The sequence below is a fragment of the Oxyura jamaicensis genome, chromosome Z (genome assembly GCF_011077185.1).
Source record: "Oxyura jamaicensis isolate SHBP4307 breed ruddy duck chromosome Z, BPBGC_Ojam_1.0, whole genome shotgun sequence".
In the NCBI taxonomy this organism is placed as follows: domain Eukaryota; kingdom Metazoa; phylum Chordata; class Aves; order Anseriformes; family Anatidae; genus Oxyura; species Oxyura jamaicensis.
In genome coordinates this window covers 78,638,797-78,651,984 of record NC_048926.1, presented here as the reverse complement: position 1 = coordinate 78,651,984, position 13,188 = coordinate 78,638,797, and the positions used below count along the sequence as shown (strand labels likewise).

General features: G+C 33.6%; 1 protein-coding gene across 17 annotated transcripts in view; it reads left to right on the top strand.

Annotated features, from left to right (window-relative positions):
• The window catches only part of MEF2C (myocyte enhancer factor 2C), a 143,463-nt gene that overhangs the window by 26,108 nt on the left and 104,167 nt on the right, over positions 1 to 13,188 (top strand). The window contains exon 1 of one of the 17 annotated variants that reach the window (XM_035310349.1): positions 4,612 to 4,630. The exons of the other annotated variants lie outside the window; for them this stretch is intronic. The gene's annotated coding sequence lies outside the window, so the exon portion shown is untranslated. Of the gene's footprint in view, positions 1 to 4,611; positions 4,631 to 13,188 lie in introns of those variants that run through there. 17 annotated transcript variants of the gene reach the window in all.

Genomic DNA, 13,188 nt, shown 5'->3' with positions numbered 1-13,188 from the left:
AATGATATATATGATTTTTATAAATAATAATTAATGCCATTTTGCTAACATGATTCTGAAACACCATCAGAGTATTAGATAGTCACTGCATATGGAATATATAACAGACTGTGACTGTTGTCCTCATGAGGCTTCCAGATGCTCTAAGTAGATAACATTAGCTGCTTGGTCCATTAGGTGCTATGCTAATATTCACTCAGCTGGCAGTCATATCTTATTCCTGATATATAAGGCAAAACAGTATGTAAAACATGAGTGTAAAGTCAGAAGAGTTTGTATGTCCTTGAGACTGGAATACTGTTTTTTGTTGTTGTTGTTTAAAGAAGAAAAAATGTTTCCATGTTTCTTTGGTTTATAAGTTGACAAACCAAAAAAGAAATGGGATTAGTTACTTTACACCTGAAATAAAAGATTTACTTTAAAGAGTCAGCAGATTCCTGAATTCATTCCTGAACATAAGCATGTGGTTCTGCAGCCATGATGAGTCAATGTCTGGGAGTGTTTTTCAACTATTAGTGAAGATCAGGTGCTCTTTTTATTTGACAATATTCACTTACCATTTTGCTGTAGAAGTTCTGTATTGAAGATCGTAACTCATTGATCCTTTGTAGACATCTTGGACTCTCAATCCATATATTCAATAGTAAAACTTAGGAGGCTACAAGCAGCAGTAGCAAAGCTGACTTTGTCAATTTAACTTGTCAGATACACTAGTGCCGTAAAGCTAGAGTACTAGCAGGGTGTTTGCTTAACATTAATTTTAGGTATAACCGCATTTTTGTCTGAAAGCAGAACTAAGCACAGGAAGGATATTCTAATGTTTAGGATGGCAGCGTGCATTTGGGCAGTGTAGATTTAACTTTTCTCCAGACACTGTTTAGATGACTATGAGGATTTCACTTTATTGGTGCATCTTTTTTTTTTGTCTGTAGAATGAGGATTTTCTGAGGCAAATTCTATGAGACCCAGCCAGTGTGGGAATGGTGGCCATATGAGTACCATGGAGAGTAAACAAGACAATGCACAGTATAAATATGTAGTTGCTTTCGGAAAGTTACAGTGTAGAGCAAAGCAGTCTGCAGCAGACTCATAGATAACTTCACTTTTGCTAGAGAGCCTATTTTAATTAAAGTTTAGAACTTTCTGCTTCTTTCTGTCCATTTTTCTTCCACTTCTTTAGTTGTTGTGCCAAGGTATCCATGTGTGTTTCTTCCACTGTCATCTGGCCCATTCCCAGCAGATGCACACAATCTGTTTTGCTGTCACTGACAGGGCTCAGTTTATGGAAAGAATGTGACAGAACATGCTGCTGTAGTCACTTATACAGTATCTCTTTTCTAAAAAGTAACTGAGAATAAATTTGATCTTTTTATTTTTTTTACATATTGTTCAGTCATAAGAGTTTATCCAGGCTACTCTGCATCAAATTAAACAGGGAATTTGTTTAATATCTTAGCTTCTTTTTAATTCCTACTTTGTAAAACATAGATTTTCCAATGTTTCCAGTAATGTATATAGCAAATCATCAACGTCAGCAGACCTCTATTTCAAGTGGTGGAAATCACTCCTGGCCATTCTGTAATAAATGTTATAACTTTTAGTTAGAAAAATACTATAGTGTTTCTTTTAAATTTTATATTCCAATTTATAAGTATTGTTCAACATATGAAAACTCAGAGTCGTAATCATCCTGCAAGCATACAAAGAACATAAAAGGATATTGGATAAGGGAGTATGAGTTCCTTCTAGTGCAAAGTACTTGTCTAGTAAGAGGCTGAGTAGATAAAAAAAATATATATATATATTGTTATTGTTACCACATATTGTTGTGTTAACAGCTACAGGTTCTAACAGATTTAAGACCTTATAGTGCAAACACACATGAATGGACAGCCTCTGCCTCAAAGAATTAACAGTGTGAACAAGCCAGGATAAACAATGAAGACGGATGGAAAAGAAACGCAGGTCCGTTTGCTATTAAGAATGTCTTGCAGTTCTTCTCAGTGTTCAGTAGGAAGAGTCAGTGTGCTAATAAAACTTCATGAAAGATGTCTAACCAACATAATACTGTTTATGATATGATGGGGTCTTCTCTTTATTTCTTTGACAGTGGGAAATAAATCAACAGCTCAAATTTGGTAAACATAACTTTGCCTTACTGCTTTGCTGCCTTCTACCTCTGTCCCTCTAAGGGCAGGGATGACAATAGTAAATTCCACGCTGGGTTACTAAGGTTACAGCCTGAGCTGTTAAAAAACTGTTAACATTAAATATGTATGGGCACACTAAATGTTTATTAATGAATATAATTTGTTTTACAAATTGATGTAGCCTGTAATCCTATGAGTTTCATCCTTAATGATCTAACTTCTATTATTAAATTGTACTTTGTTCAGAGGTGTTGATGTCTCTGAGTTGTTTTGGGTTTTTCTTTATCAATACATAAAAAATGAAAAAGTAATTCTTTGACAGTGGAGATCTGCATTAATTCCCAAAATCAAAGACCGATATAATAAGCTTAGCAATTTGGCTGAATTTGAAGTAGCTACATAAATCAAACATATTTAAACAAATGTTATCTGTATTTTTAGCATGTATTTTTAAACACTATATCATATCAGGGAGTTCTTTTATATACTTACACCTTTGAACTCCGGGTGTCATGTTTTTGTTTCTCAAATCATTTCAGACTTATGTTCTTGATAGGATATATATGTTAAAAAGGCCCATCCATATATTCTGTACAGTAGAAGGCTGCCATGTTAGGTAGGCTTGTGCTTTTTTTCTGTAAAATCACTTCCTGTGATCATGTACATACATTTATGTATGTGAACATGTATATAGAGTTATGTACATATGTACATGTGTGCTGAGTTATGTACATATGTGCATGTGTACTTCATATACAAATATATATGGTTTTCAAAAAATGCATGCTTGCCTCTAGGTATGCCTTAGAATGCAAATAAAACTGTCAAAATGTCTCTTCACAGTTAGATCTCATAAAAATAATCAATCCATAAACAACGCAGTGTTCTTTATTTGCATGTATGAAGTAAAAGTCTTTCTTCTGTTACTGTTCTAGACTTAAGAGTTTTTCTATATTATGGTTAGGAATATAGTTTTGTATATATATATACTTTTATATTTCTTTGTGTATGTCAGTATGTGAATTAAATATATATACAAGCATCCCAAACTTATCTTTTTCTTGGTTTGTAGACAAGTTGGATTAGAAGACGGCTGTAAGCTCCAGTTTCCATTACTATATCTTTAATGTTATTTTTTTGTTACAAGTTAGATTTTCTAGGATTTCTTCAATACTAATGACTTTTTAAATTAGTCTTTTTTTTTTTTTTTTTTTTTTTTCCTTTGGACAGGAATTGTTAATATATTTATCTCCAGCAGACAAGCTTTTTCAGTAGATCAATTATCAGACATAATGTGTGATACATAAAAAGAATGATAAGAGGAGGTAGGGTCCTCAGATGATTTCTTATGCTTCCTGTCTGCCAGGCTGCTAAATTGACTCTAGAAATTGGTAGATTGGCCTATGTGAAGTGAAAAGGAAAAATTAATACATTTCTAAACACGTAGGTTTTTGATATGATATGTCATAAGAATTGACATTTCTATGAAGTGACAGGAAGAATGCCAAAGACTGAATGAAAGATTGTAATACCCCTTCATTATGTCAAGTTTCATTTACCTTATGATTTTTTTCAAAGCACTTTCCTGTAAAGTTAGATGTATTAATTATACTTTGTTAAACAAAAAATATATATATATACATATATATATATATAAACCGAACTGCAGGTCAGAATAGTAATATATTCATTTTAGATCCAAATGCTAAGCACAAGAATCTCAAATCTATGTGACTGGTGCTCCATGATCCTGCTGAGAACCTGATATGGTAAAAAAGATTAAATTTACGCACATCCAGGTTGGACAAAACAGATGATAAATTCTAAATCTGAGGACTTACATAGAACTCTCTTCTGTATGTTTATCGGTGTCAGTCTGTTACAGTCATCAGTGCTGGTCTTAGCTGTAGATGTATTATGGGTGAGAAGATATAAATTCAAGTGCTTTATTGCTTTTTGTTTGTTTGTTTGTTTTTCTCATACATAGCTGACAATGTCCATCTTTAAAAAAAAAAAAAAAAAAAAAAAAAAAAAAAAAACAGGCTGAGTGTGCTTTTCTACATTACTTAACATAGAGTAGAGCACTTAGCTTTGTATTTCCCTTACTTTCACGTGTATTGAATAGAGAATAGTATTTTCGGGCTCCCAATAATGTCTAGGGAATAAATATTCAAAAATATTAATAAACACTTAAGTGGTAGGGTGAAGATATCTGTATAAACAGATACATAGAATAAACTGGTAAGTCCTATACATTTACATTTTTTTGTTTTCTAACTGAAAAATATCAAGAGGGGTATTAGTTTGTTGTAAGATTATGCATTGTAAATTAAGGTAAAATCAACATTAATATATATATATATATTTACACTTCCTTTCTGTTCTCAAGGTATGAACAACATGGGCTTTTGGTTTTGAAAACACTTTTCCAGTGCCTTGCCAGTAGCCTGTTTCCAATGAGGGCACCACCCCTCATAGTGGTATGAGTCAAGGTTTTTCTTTTTATCAGCCTATATGTGGGTCTTTCATGAGCAGAGACAACCTATTTTTTTGAAGTGACCTTGTCCCATAAATGTATTGCTCATGCAGTAGGGCTCTTCACTAGTAATGACAGCTTGATTATCTTGGGACAGTACCATCCTTAGTGAAAGCAGTGTTTGTTTGGGAAATTTATTCTTCTTAAGAAGAACCCTACCCATTTTTATCTGTTTGCTCCAGGATATGGGACCAATACATTTACTCAAGAATAAATTATACTTATACGTGATCTAACAGAGAAGGGGACTGTCTGGTTAGAGTTGGAGTTGACCATTCACACTTAACAGAACATGGATTTGGCTATTTTCTATCCATGCTCCTACTAGCATAGATCTCATAAATAGAAGTTGAACACTGTAGTAGTCACAATCCTTCATTTTGAATCTGGTCACTACATTCAACAAACAAAAATGACATTAAACAATCCCCTGGTTAATTCTATTACGGCTTTCCATTTCTCTTACAGTTTGTTCTTGACAAAAATACAGACCCTATTTTGATATTTATTTTTTTTAATAAAAATTTTGTTGTTTGTAGTTTACTGTTCACAGTATTCAGAAAAAATAATTCTGCTGTGTTACAATGGCTAAAGAGAAAGCAGCCGTTTCATAGTAACACTTCTTAAGTTATCTCCAAAGATAACCTAGAGCTATCTAATATTGTTAACTTTTTTTTTTTAATTGGCAGAGTTATTAAGTTTTCAAATATTCTCAGTAACTGTTCCAATTTTTTGTTAGCTAAAAAATGTGAAAATATAAATAGGCAGATAGCTTTGTTGATTCCAGACCTATAGCTCTGTTTTAGTTTGTTTGAAAACTTAACAGTTAAAATATGAAATGTAAGTTGTAGAAAATATAGCATGTTACAGCTCTACCTTTGTGCAGATTTCTGCTGTATAGAAAGTGTCCATCTGATGGAACAAAATGGAAGCTCTCCAGCATTTTGCATCAGAATTAGCAATATAAACTGCAATCCACATTATAAATCTACTTTCTTTATGCTTCTTTGACAAGGTATTAGTAGGAGGCAGAACTCCTGTTTTGGAAAAAATAATAATAATAATAATTAGTGCACAAAAACTTACTCAGAAGATCTTTTCAGTACCTTTCATCCCAATTAATGTCATGCCTAGCCAGACCACTGAGTACCTCAAGCAGCAAAAGATCTTGCCATTATGTTGAACAAGAAGATTTAGGGCATTTCTGGAGCTGAGATCATTACAAGCCGGTAAAACAGATGTTAAAGAAACTTTTCAGCTTATCTTTTGGCAAGAAGATCATTTTCAAGCCTTCAATATTTGTTCAAGTTTTGTGGCGTATATCCAGGGCATGCAAGGCAAAGCATTTTTCCTCTCATGTACTTAAAGCATACTTCCTAGGAACAGAAGGCGGCTCATGGAAGAAAAAAAAAAAAAAAAAAAAAAAAAAAAAAAAGAAAAGATTGTAATTTATTTATGCTTAAAAAAATAAAAAAATAAAACCACCAACACCAAAATAAATAAATTAATAGATGAACACAAATGTAGCAAGCTGATCTTTCAGACTGTATCACCAAAAAGATTTGGCCTACTACAGCTTTCAGCCAGAACTGCTGTATGCAATAGCTTCTCAGTAAATCAGGAGACAGCTATGTGTGTAGCTATTTCAGCATTATATTAAACTAATGTTTTCCTACCCACTGTTATATAATGCCACTGAAGAATCTTTTCAGAAAATTCAAAAATGCTCAGATCGTTCAAATACACTTTTCCGATAAATCTGTTCCTTCATTCTATAAGGCCTGGTGACAGTGGAAGGTCTATCTGAGACGTTAGAGATTGCATGGTGTTGGTTCCTTTGCTTATTTTCTTAATAAAATCTGTACATAAGCATACTTTTACAGTCTATATTCTGACTTGTTGGAGTCTGAGAAGCCATCCTGTGAAAGTCATTTCTCCTCCTAAGTTGAACTGATGTTACTAGGAGTTGCATTGTCATTAATGATACTATCTCCTTAAGATTTTCTGCTCTTTTACAGAAGCCTGGTTAGCTCAAGAGAAACTGTTCTATGTTAGAATATTCACCAAATATGTTCAGTGAATTTCCTGACATCCTAAGCTGCCAAGTTTTCAGTATAAAGTAGAGAACATTAAGAAAAATGCCTAATTCAACACAACAACCTCAGAGCAGAAAGTTTCTTCCTGTTTATATCAAAACAAGATAAAGATCCATGTTATGAAAATGTAAATTTGTTGTTTTGGCATACAAAGCTACTCACTAAGATTAATGACTTTTGGTGCACGGAGTAATCTGGGTCAATTGTGTGGTTATGTTAAGATAAACCACCAAATCCTTAGTAGAGGATCTCCGTTATTTTCCCAACTCCTTCTCTAGACCTGCTGCATAACTCACACAAGTCTATTTGAAAATTATTCCTTTTGCTGCAAAACTTCTATAGTTACTGTAAGTCAGAAGTAATAAGGGAAAAGCAGGGACCAAAAACTTTATTTTATTATATACATTATTTTATAATCAGTGTACTATTTTCAGAAGCTTCCAAAAATAAATAAAATAAAATAACACTTGTCATTTGAGAGCTGCAGCTGTTAGTCTGTTGAGACATAGAGGGAATGGGGCATATATTGAATTATTCATGAAGGCTACCACTATAGTTGACAGAAGTTCATCAGTTAATTTCCCCACTCCATTCTGAACTTTCTTTCAAACCTAGTCGGGCTGTAAGGGTACAAGCTGTTACTTGTAATAATAATAATGCTACTAGAAGTTTCCTTCTAGTAGTTATCTATTGCTCACCAAAGGCCAATTTTTATTTTTTTTTAAATTTTGAATACAGTAATTCACAAACAATGTGAATAAGTTGACACGCTTTCAAGATGTACCTGTTCTATATATGTATTAGAATTTGTATTTAATTATGCTTTATTAGTTTAATGTAATTTGATGAACTGAAAAAAAATATTGTGTAACTATTAAATATTTTAATTGTTTAAGATCACAAGGAGGTTCTGGGTGCTATTACCCCATATATTTTTCAGTTTATGGGTCAATTCAAAATGCACAAACACAAGGAACTCTTAGTTTGTACAAGGGTGTGGAAATCAAATACTTTGTGTTCCAAATACTAAACCTCATGCCTGCATTAGGGAACAACGCTGTTGTGTAGAATGTCAGATTGATGATAAAAACATTTTATAGCTCTTCAGGGCAGTGCTGAAGTTCAAGGTTAGCTTGCAGAGTCCTTAAGTGCCTGCTTGTGGTGAGTACTGTAGGAATGCTAAATATCAAAGGCTTCAGCCCACGTCCAGTGATAAGGAGCTGTGTCTCTCACCCCAGGAACTCCACAAGGGTAGCTCTGTTTTCATATAGACAGGATTGCCAGCTTCCTCTGTCTTAGCTGCAGTGAAAGCACACATCTCACCAGCGTGTATTTGTCATCTTTAAGAGTTTGCTCTCTTTTTACCTGTCATTACTGGCTGAGGGGATTTGAGTGCAGCAGGAAATTGTAGCAAACGTTCTGATGTCCAGTTCATTCCCCTCTCATCTGTGGAGATTTCTGCAGTGAACAAGATTGAAAAATGTCTTTTTAGCGGTGTGCTTGATGCAGACAGTGCCCTCATTTATCCTGTGATGACCTCATAGCATCAGCACATGCCCTCTTGATGGAGAGGATTATTGTAATTCCCTCCTAGAAAGGTTTCCAGCAGCTCAGCTCTGTCACTTGCAGCCTGCTCAGAATGCAGTGACACACTTCCATACTCTTGAGCAAATATGATCATCCCTCTTGCACCTTAACTCATTTGCTTTGTCTGCTATGAAGTAGCTGTTTGATTTTAAAGTTTGCTCTCTTAGTTTTGAAATCCTTAATGGTTTAGATTCTGGCTATTTTGAAGAACTCCTCCACAAATATCATCTTGACAGATATCACCACCCCCATAGCACATTTTAGGAATCTCAACATCACATCTTAGGTTGGCAAGTTATGTCCTTTGCTGTGATAGGCCTTCAGTTAAGGAACTCCCCCAGGAAATCTGTCTTGAACCATATATCCTTATCACAAAACATTAACACTCAATTTAATTTTTGGCTACTTATTTTTCCCCATTATTATTTGCAGCACGCGTCCTATTAGGACTATAATTAATATGTTTTCTCTCAATAATTCTTGTTGGAGTCATTAATTCAAATTTTTCATTCCCTTATTTGTAGAGTAACCTCAGCATGTTAGTGGTGTAGTGTGGGAAAATGTTAAAAAGATCAGAATGTCTGTTATTGATAGTGACTTAACAGTGAGTTCAGCATTGCATAATAAAGGTAACAGCTTTTCCATGTTAACACACACAGTGTGTCAATGCAATTGGTAACTAAATACGACACACATGCAGTTTGTACATTTAATAACCAAAAAAAAAATAAAAAAAGGAAAGAAAGAAAGAAAGAATATTTACTCCTGTTCATTCCTAACAAGGAACTATTCCTTTCTTTTTCCTACTCTGCAGTCTAACTCAATAAGCTTCTGCTCCAGTTTCCAATAGAAAGGAAGTTTCTCATCTTTGTTTGTCTTGCTACTTCTAATTGTTGTAATTTTGGTGAGATGTCTACATCTATGTTTACATGGTGTCTGATTTTTTCCATTGATGATAAAGAAAGCCTTTGAAGAAGCTTAGACTAGATGCCAAAACTTGATGGCCTCAATGAGTTCAGACAGATCCTGCACTTGTGGTCATTCATAACGTACTTCGTGCAACATGTAAGACGTTGCGTTTTTTTCTCTTCACTGTTGCATGTGCATTTTCAGCCCAATAATTAATTATGTTTTATATTCCTGAATTCTGTTGCGGAGTCATCTGAGACATTTACCAAATTGTTTTAAATGTTCTTCAATCAGTACTACTTCTCACCTAAGCAGTGTCTGTGTTCAGATGTGTGCAGCTCATACCCACCAAAGATATATGAGTGACATCAAGGATTTGATCTTTCATTTCTAAGGAACTCATTGATTTCAGGTTCTCATTGTCTTGCTTCACTCATTGGGACGCAGTAACAACTGTGATTTCATTCATATTAACCGTTACATGTGTACTTAATTTTAGGTACATGAACAGCTCTGCAACCGTCAGTGAACTATTCAAGTGTTTCAAATTAGGCATATATGTTCATACTTGTGGGTTTGGGGCTACAAGCCATAATACAGTAGAGACTTACACATTTGTTCAAGTTTACTATTTTTGAAAGTTGTACCAATGTCACAATTACTTTTGCCAAGTAAAATGTTCTCCGCTCCACTCCCTTCAGCTTTTGCATGATTGGATGTGTACTTATAAATTATTTGAAATCCTCTGAATTTTAAAGTATTCCATAGATGCAAGTTACATAAATAGTCTGATTAAAATTATAAGAATTCAGAACACTTTCTAGACTGTATATGTTATTACAAAGTACAAGCTATTCTTGAGAGAAAGGAAAAAAGCCATGTTTTTTTTTTAAGTCAAATTTTACAAATTAGTTATTTCCGGAAAAAAAAAAAAAAAAAAAAAAAAAAGAAAAAGGGGGAATTTAAATAGAAAAACATAAAACTAATTAATTTATATTTAGATCTTTATAAATTTAACTTCAATGCAACCTCCTTGTTCTGCTAGGTCAGCTAAATAGATGATTTTTTTAACGAGTGGGTTTTTTGGTCCTGTTATTTTTAGTAGTTTTCTAATGGATTACAGTCAGTGAGAATACTAAGGAACTTTTTTAGCCCAAGTAATTCTTGAAACAATCTGGAAGTATTGCACATTATTAATTTGGGATTTTACAAATCCTCATTAGTGGATAGTCTTTAGGGTAACTTAGTCTTAATCATGAGGCCTTTAAACACAGTCCCGGCAGAATGTGGTGGTTTTCAATAGCAACGGTTCCTATGAGTAAATTTTATTGTGGCATCATTGAATACCTATGTTCTTTGACTTTATGATTTATTCTCCCTAGATACAAAACTGTAAAAGAGATGTGTTAATCTATTTTTATTCAAAGTACAGAAATAGCTCTGTTACAGTTTAGGGACTGAATAACCAATATAACCTACTACCTGTTCTTAGTCATGCTATAACTAATGCTCACAGTAAGGATATTGATCAGTTACGGATAGAGATGTGCAGCACATTTTACAAAGCATCACAAAGCATTACTAAATAATGCATTATTCTGTTTCAGGCTGTTTTTCCAAAGCACTGCTGTAAATCAAGATCATAAAATTGCTACATTAAATAATAGATAACGTGCTTCAGAGCTGTTTGTGAATACATACGAGAAATATCCTCACAGTGAGGTGATTCAAAATTATCCTTAAAAATTTAAATTATTTTATATGATTTTCCCTTGTGATTGAATGCTTAGGACACTGTTTTTGAGGGATTTATGCCCTACATAAGTCTGAATTTATACAACTAAAAAAGAAGTGTGTCAGAATGCAACATTTCTATCTAAATTAAGGGAAAGAGTTTTTTGCTCACCTGTATTTCTGTCTGTGATTAGAAAGTGGTTGTTTTGCAGTTCAGAAAGGAGAATGAAAGCAGCTTAGCTTGCCTGTCTGGCACTTACAGTCCATGTCTGATAACCTAGGCTGACCCTGAACTTCGCATTTGCACAAGTAATCTTTGTGTAAGGATGAACTGTTCTTGAACAATTTCTCTAATATATTTGACACCAAAAATTGCTTTTACTTTAACAAGAGAATGCATATTTTCTTTTTCGTCTTCCTTCTTATCTTGAACAAATGTATTTAAACAAGGCACTGCCCAGGATCTACAATTCAATACTTGATCAGTCCTTTTCGTAGTACCCTGAGACCTGATGGAATGCGTAAGTCAAGGTAACTTCTGGAATCTTTTTCTTTTGTTAATTTTAACAAGTTCATGTGGTGTTGTTTAGTGACCTGAAAGTGAAATATTACATCTGAATTTATGGGGCTGGAAGGGGGGGACCATATTTCTAGTCTATTGACATAAGAACTAAAATGATAAAATTTGCTCCATCATCAAAGGAGATACATGACTTCAAACAGAGGTAAAAGGAGTGATGTCAAGGGCATTAACAAGTGTTCAGGTACTGAGACAGAGGACAATAGATAAGTCACACGACCGACCAAGTCAGTTAGTTGGTCACTTCTCTGTTACTTAAATATCTATGTGTTCTAATGAAGAATTATCTCCTTAGGATATTGCATATAACATTCACTTACATTGCCGTTTTTCTTAAAAACATTCATGAAAGCTGTGAAATTATTGCACTTTTAAAGTGTTTTTCTATTCCATTCCATTTCATGTAACTAAAGCATTTAACTATTATGGATGGCAAAAGGGAAATAAGATACATGTGTATGGATGAAAAAAGTCAGAACAGAGATTTCAGGCTATAATTGAATTGAGGGACACTGTTTCATCATCTCAGGTTGAATCATTGGTAAGCAACAGGATTAAAAGTGAACTGAAGTTGTAGAATGTGTTTTCTGAAGCTTTAAAATCCATCTTAGATTTACTGAAGAGTGCAAGGACAAAGCATTATATTACAGATTTACCAAATTTTCAGTTACAGGGAATCACTGTCATTCTTCAAATGCAAACTAGGATTTTTTTTTTCATTATTATGTAACTGGCAGAAGAAGAGTGTAGAAATAAATTGCTTATTGTTACTGATCATTATTCCCCAAACAGGGAAAAATTTAAAAAGAGTAACAGGTGCACAGCATTGCTGAGATTAGCCACCATTTCTATGCTATGCATATATTAACCCTTCGCACTTCTTGGTTTCATAATGTACATGACAAGTAAGACTACTGTGTGCATATAAACCCCATAGTCATGACAGTGGGCCCAATTTCAGCAGTAAAAACCAAAAATCTATGCAGTAAAAATAATGTGACAATTTATATTAATATTCATCGTATCTTTTGCAAAGGATTTAAGTTTATAATTGTTATTAAAAAGAATACTTTTTAATAATCTTAATGTACCAAGTATATTGCATCCTATTCTTCAAAAATTTCTTTTCTTTCAGTGAGAATAGGCCCCTATTATACCCTGCTTATGCCTAATTTTCAGTCTTTCAATATTCCAGAATGATTTTTACCCTGTCAGGTGGAAAATGCCATGTGTTTGAGTTGAAATATGACCAAAATTTGGGGGAAAAATCCCTTTAATTTAAGTAAAAATAAAACCATGTCATCCTATGCAGTTTAACAACAAAATAGAATGTAAGGTGTCCTTTATAAATTTAATGATAAATGAATTTATACAAGTGAATCTTGTATAAATACAATACAACCTTGCAGACTGTACCTTGGAAAACGTACTTTTTCTTTTTTATTTATTTTTTTAATTGTAGGGTATAATTTCAGATTTTTAAAGTATCCTCTTGCTGGTAGCAAATATTAAACAACTTACTCCAAGTCACCATTGGCATTTGACAAAATAGATTGAGATACAGCCTTGGAAAGAACATTTGCCCTTGGAGCTGTT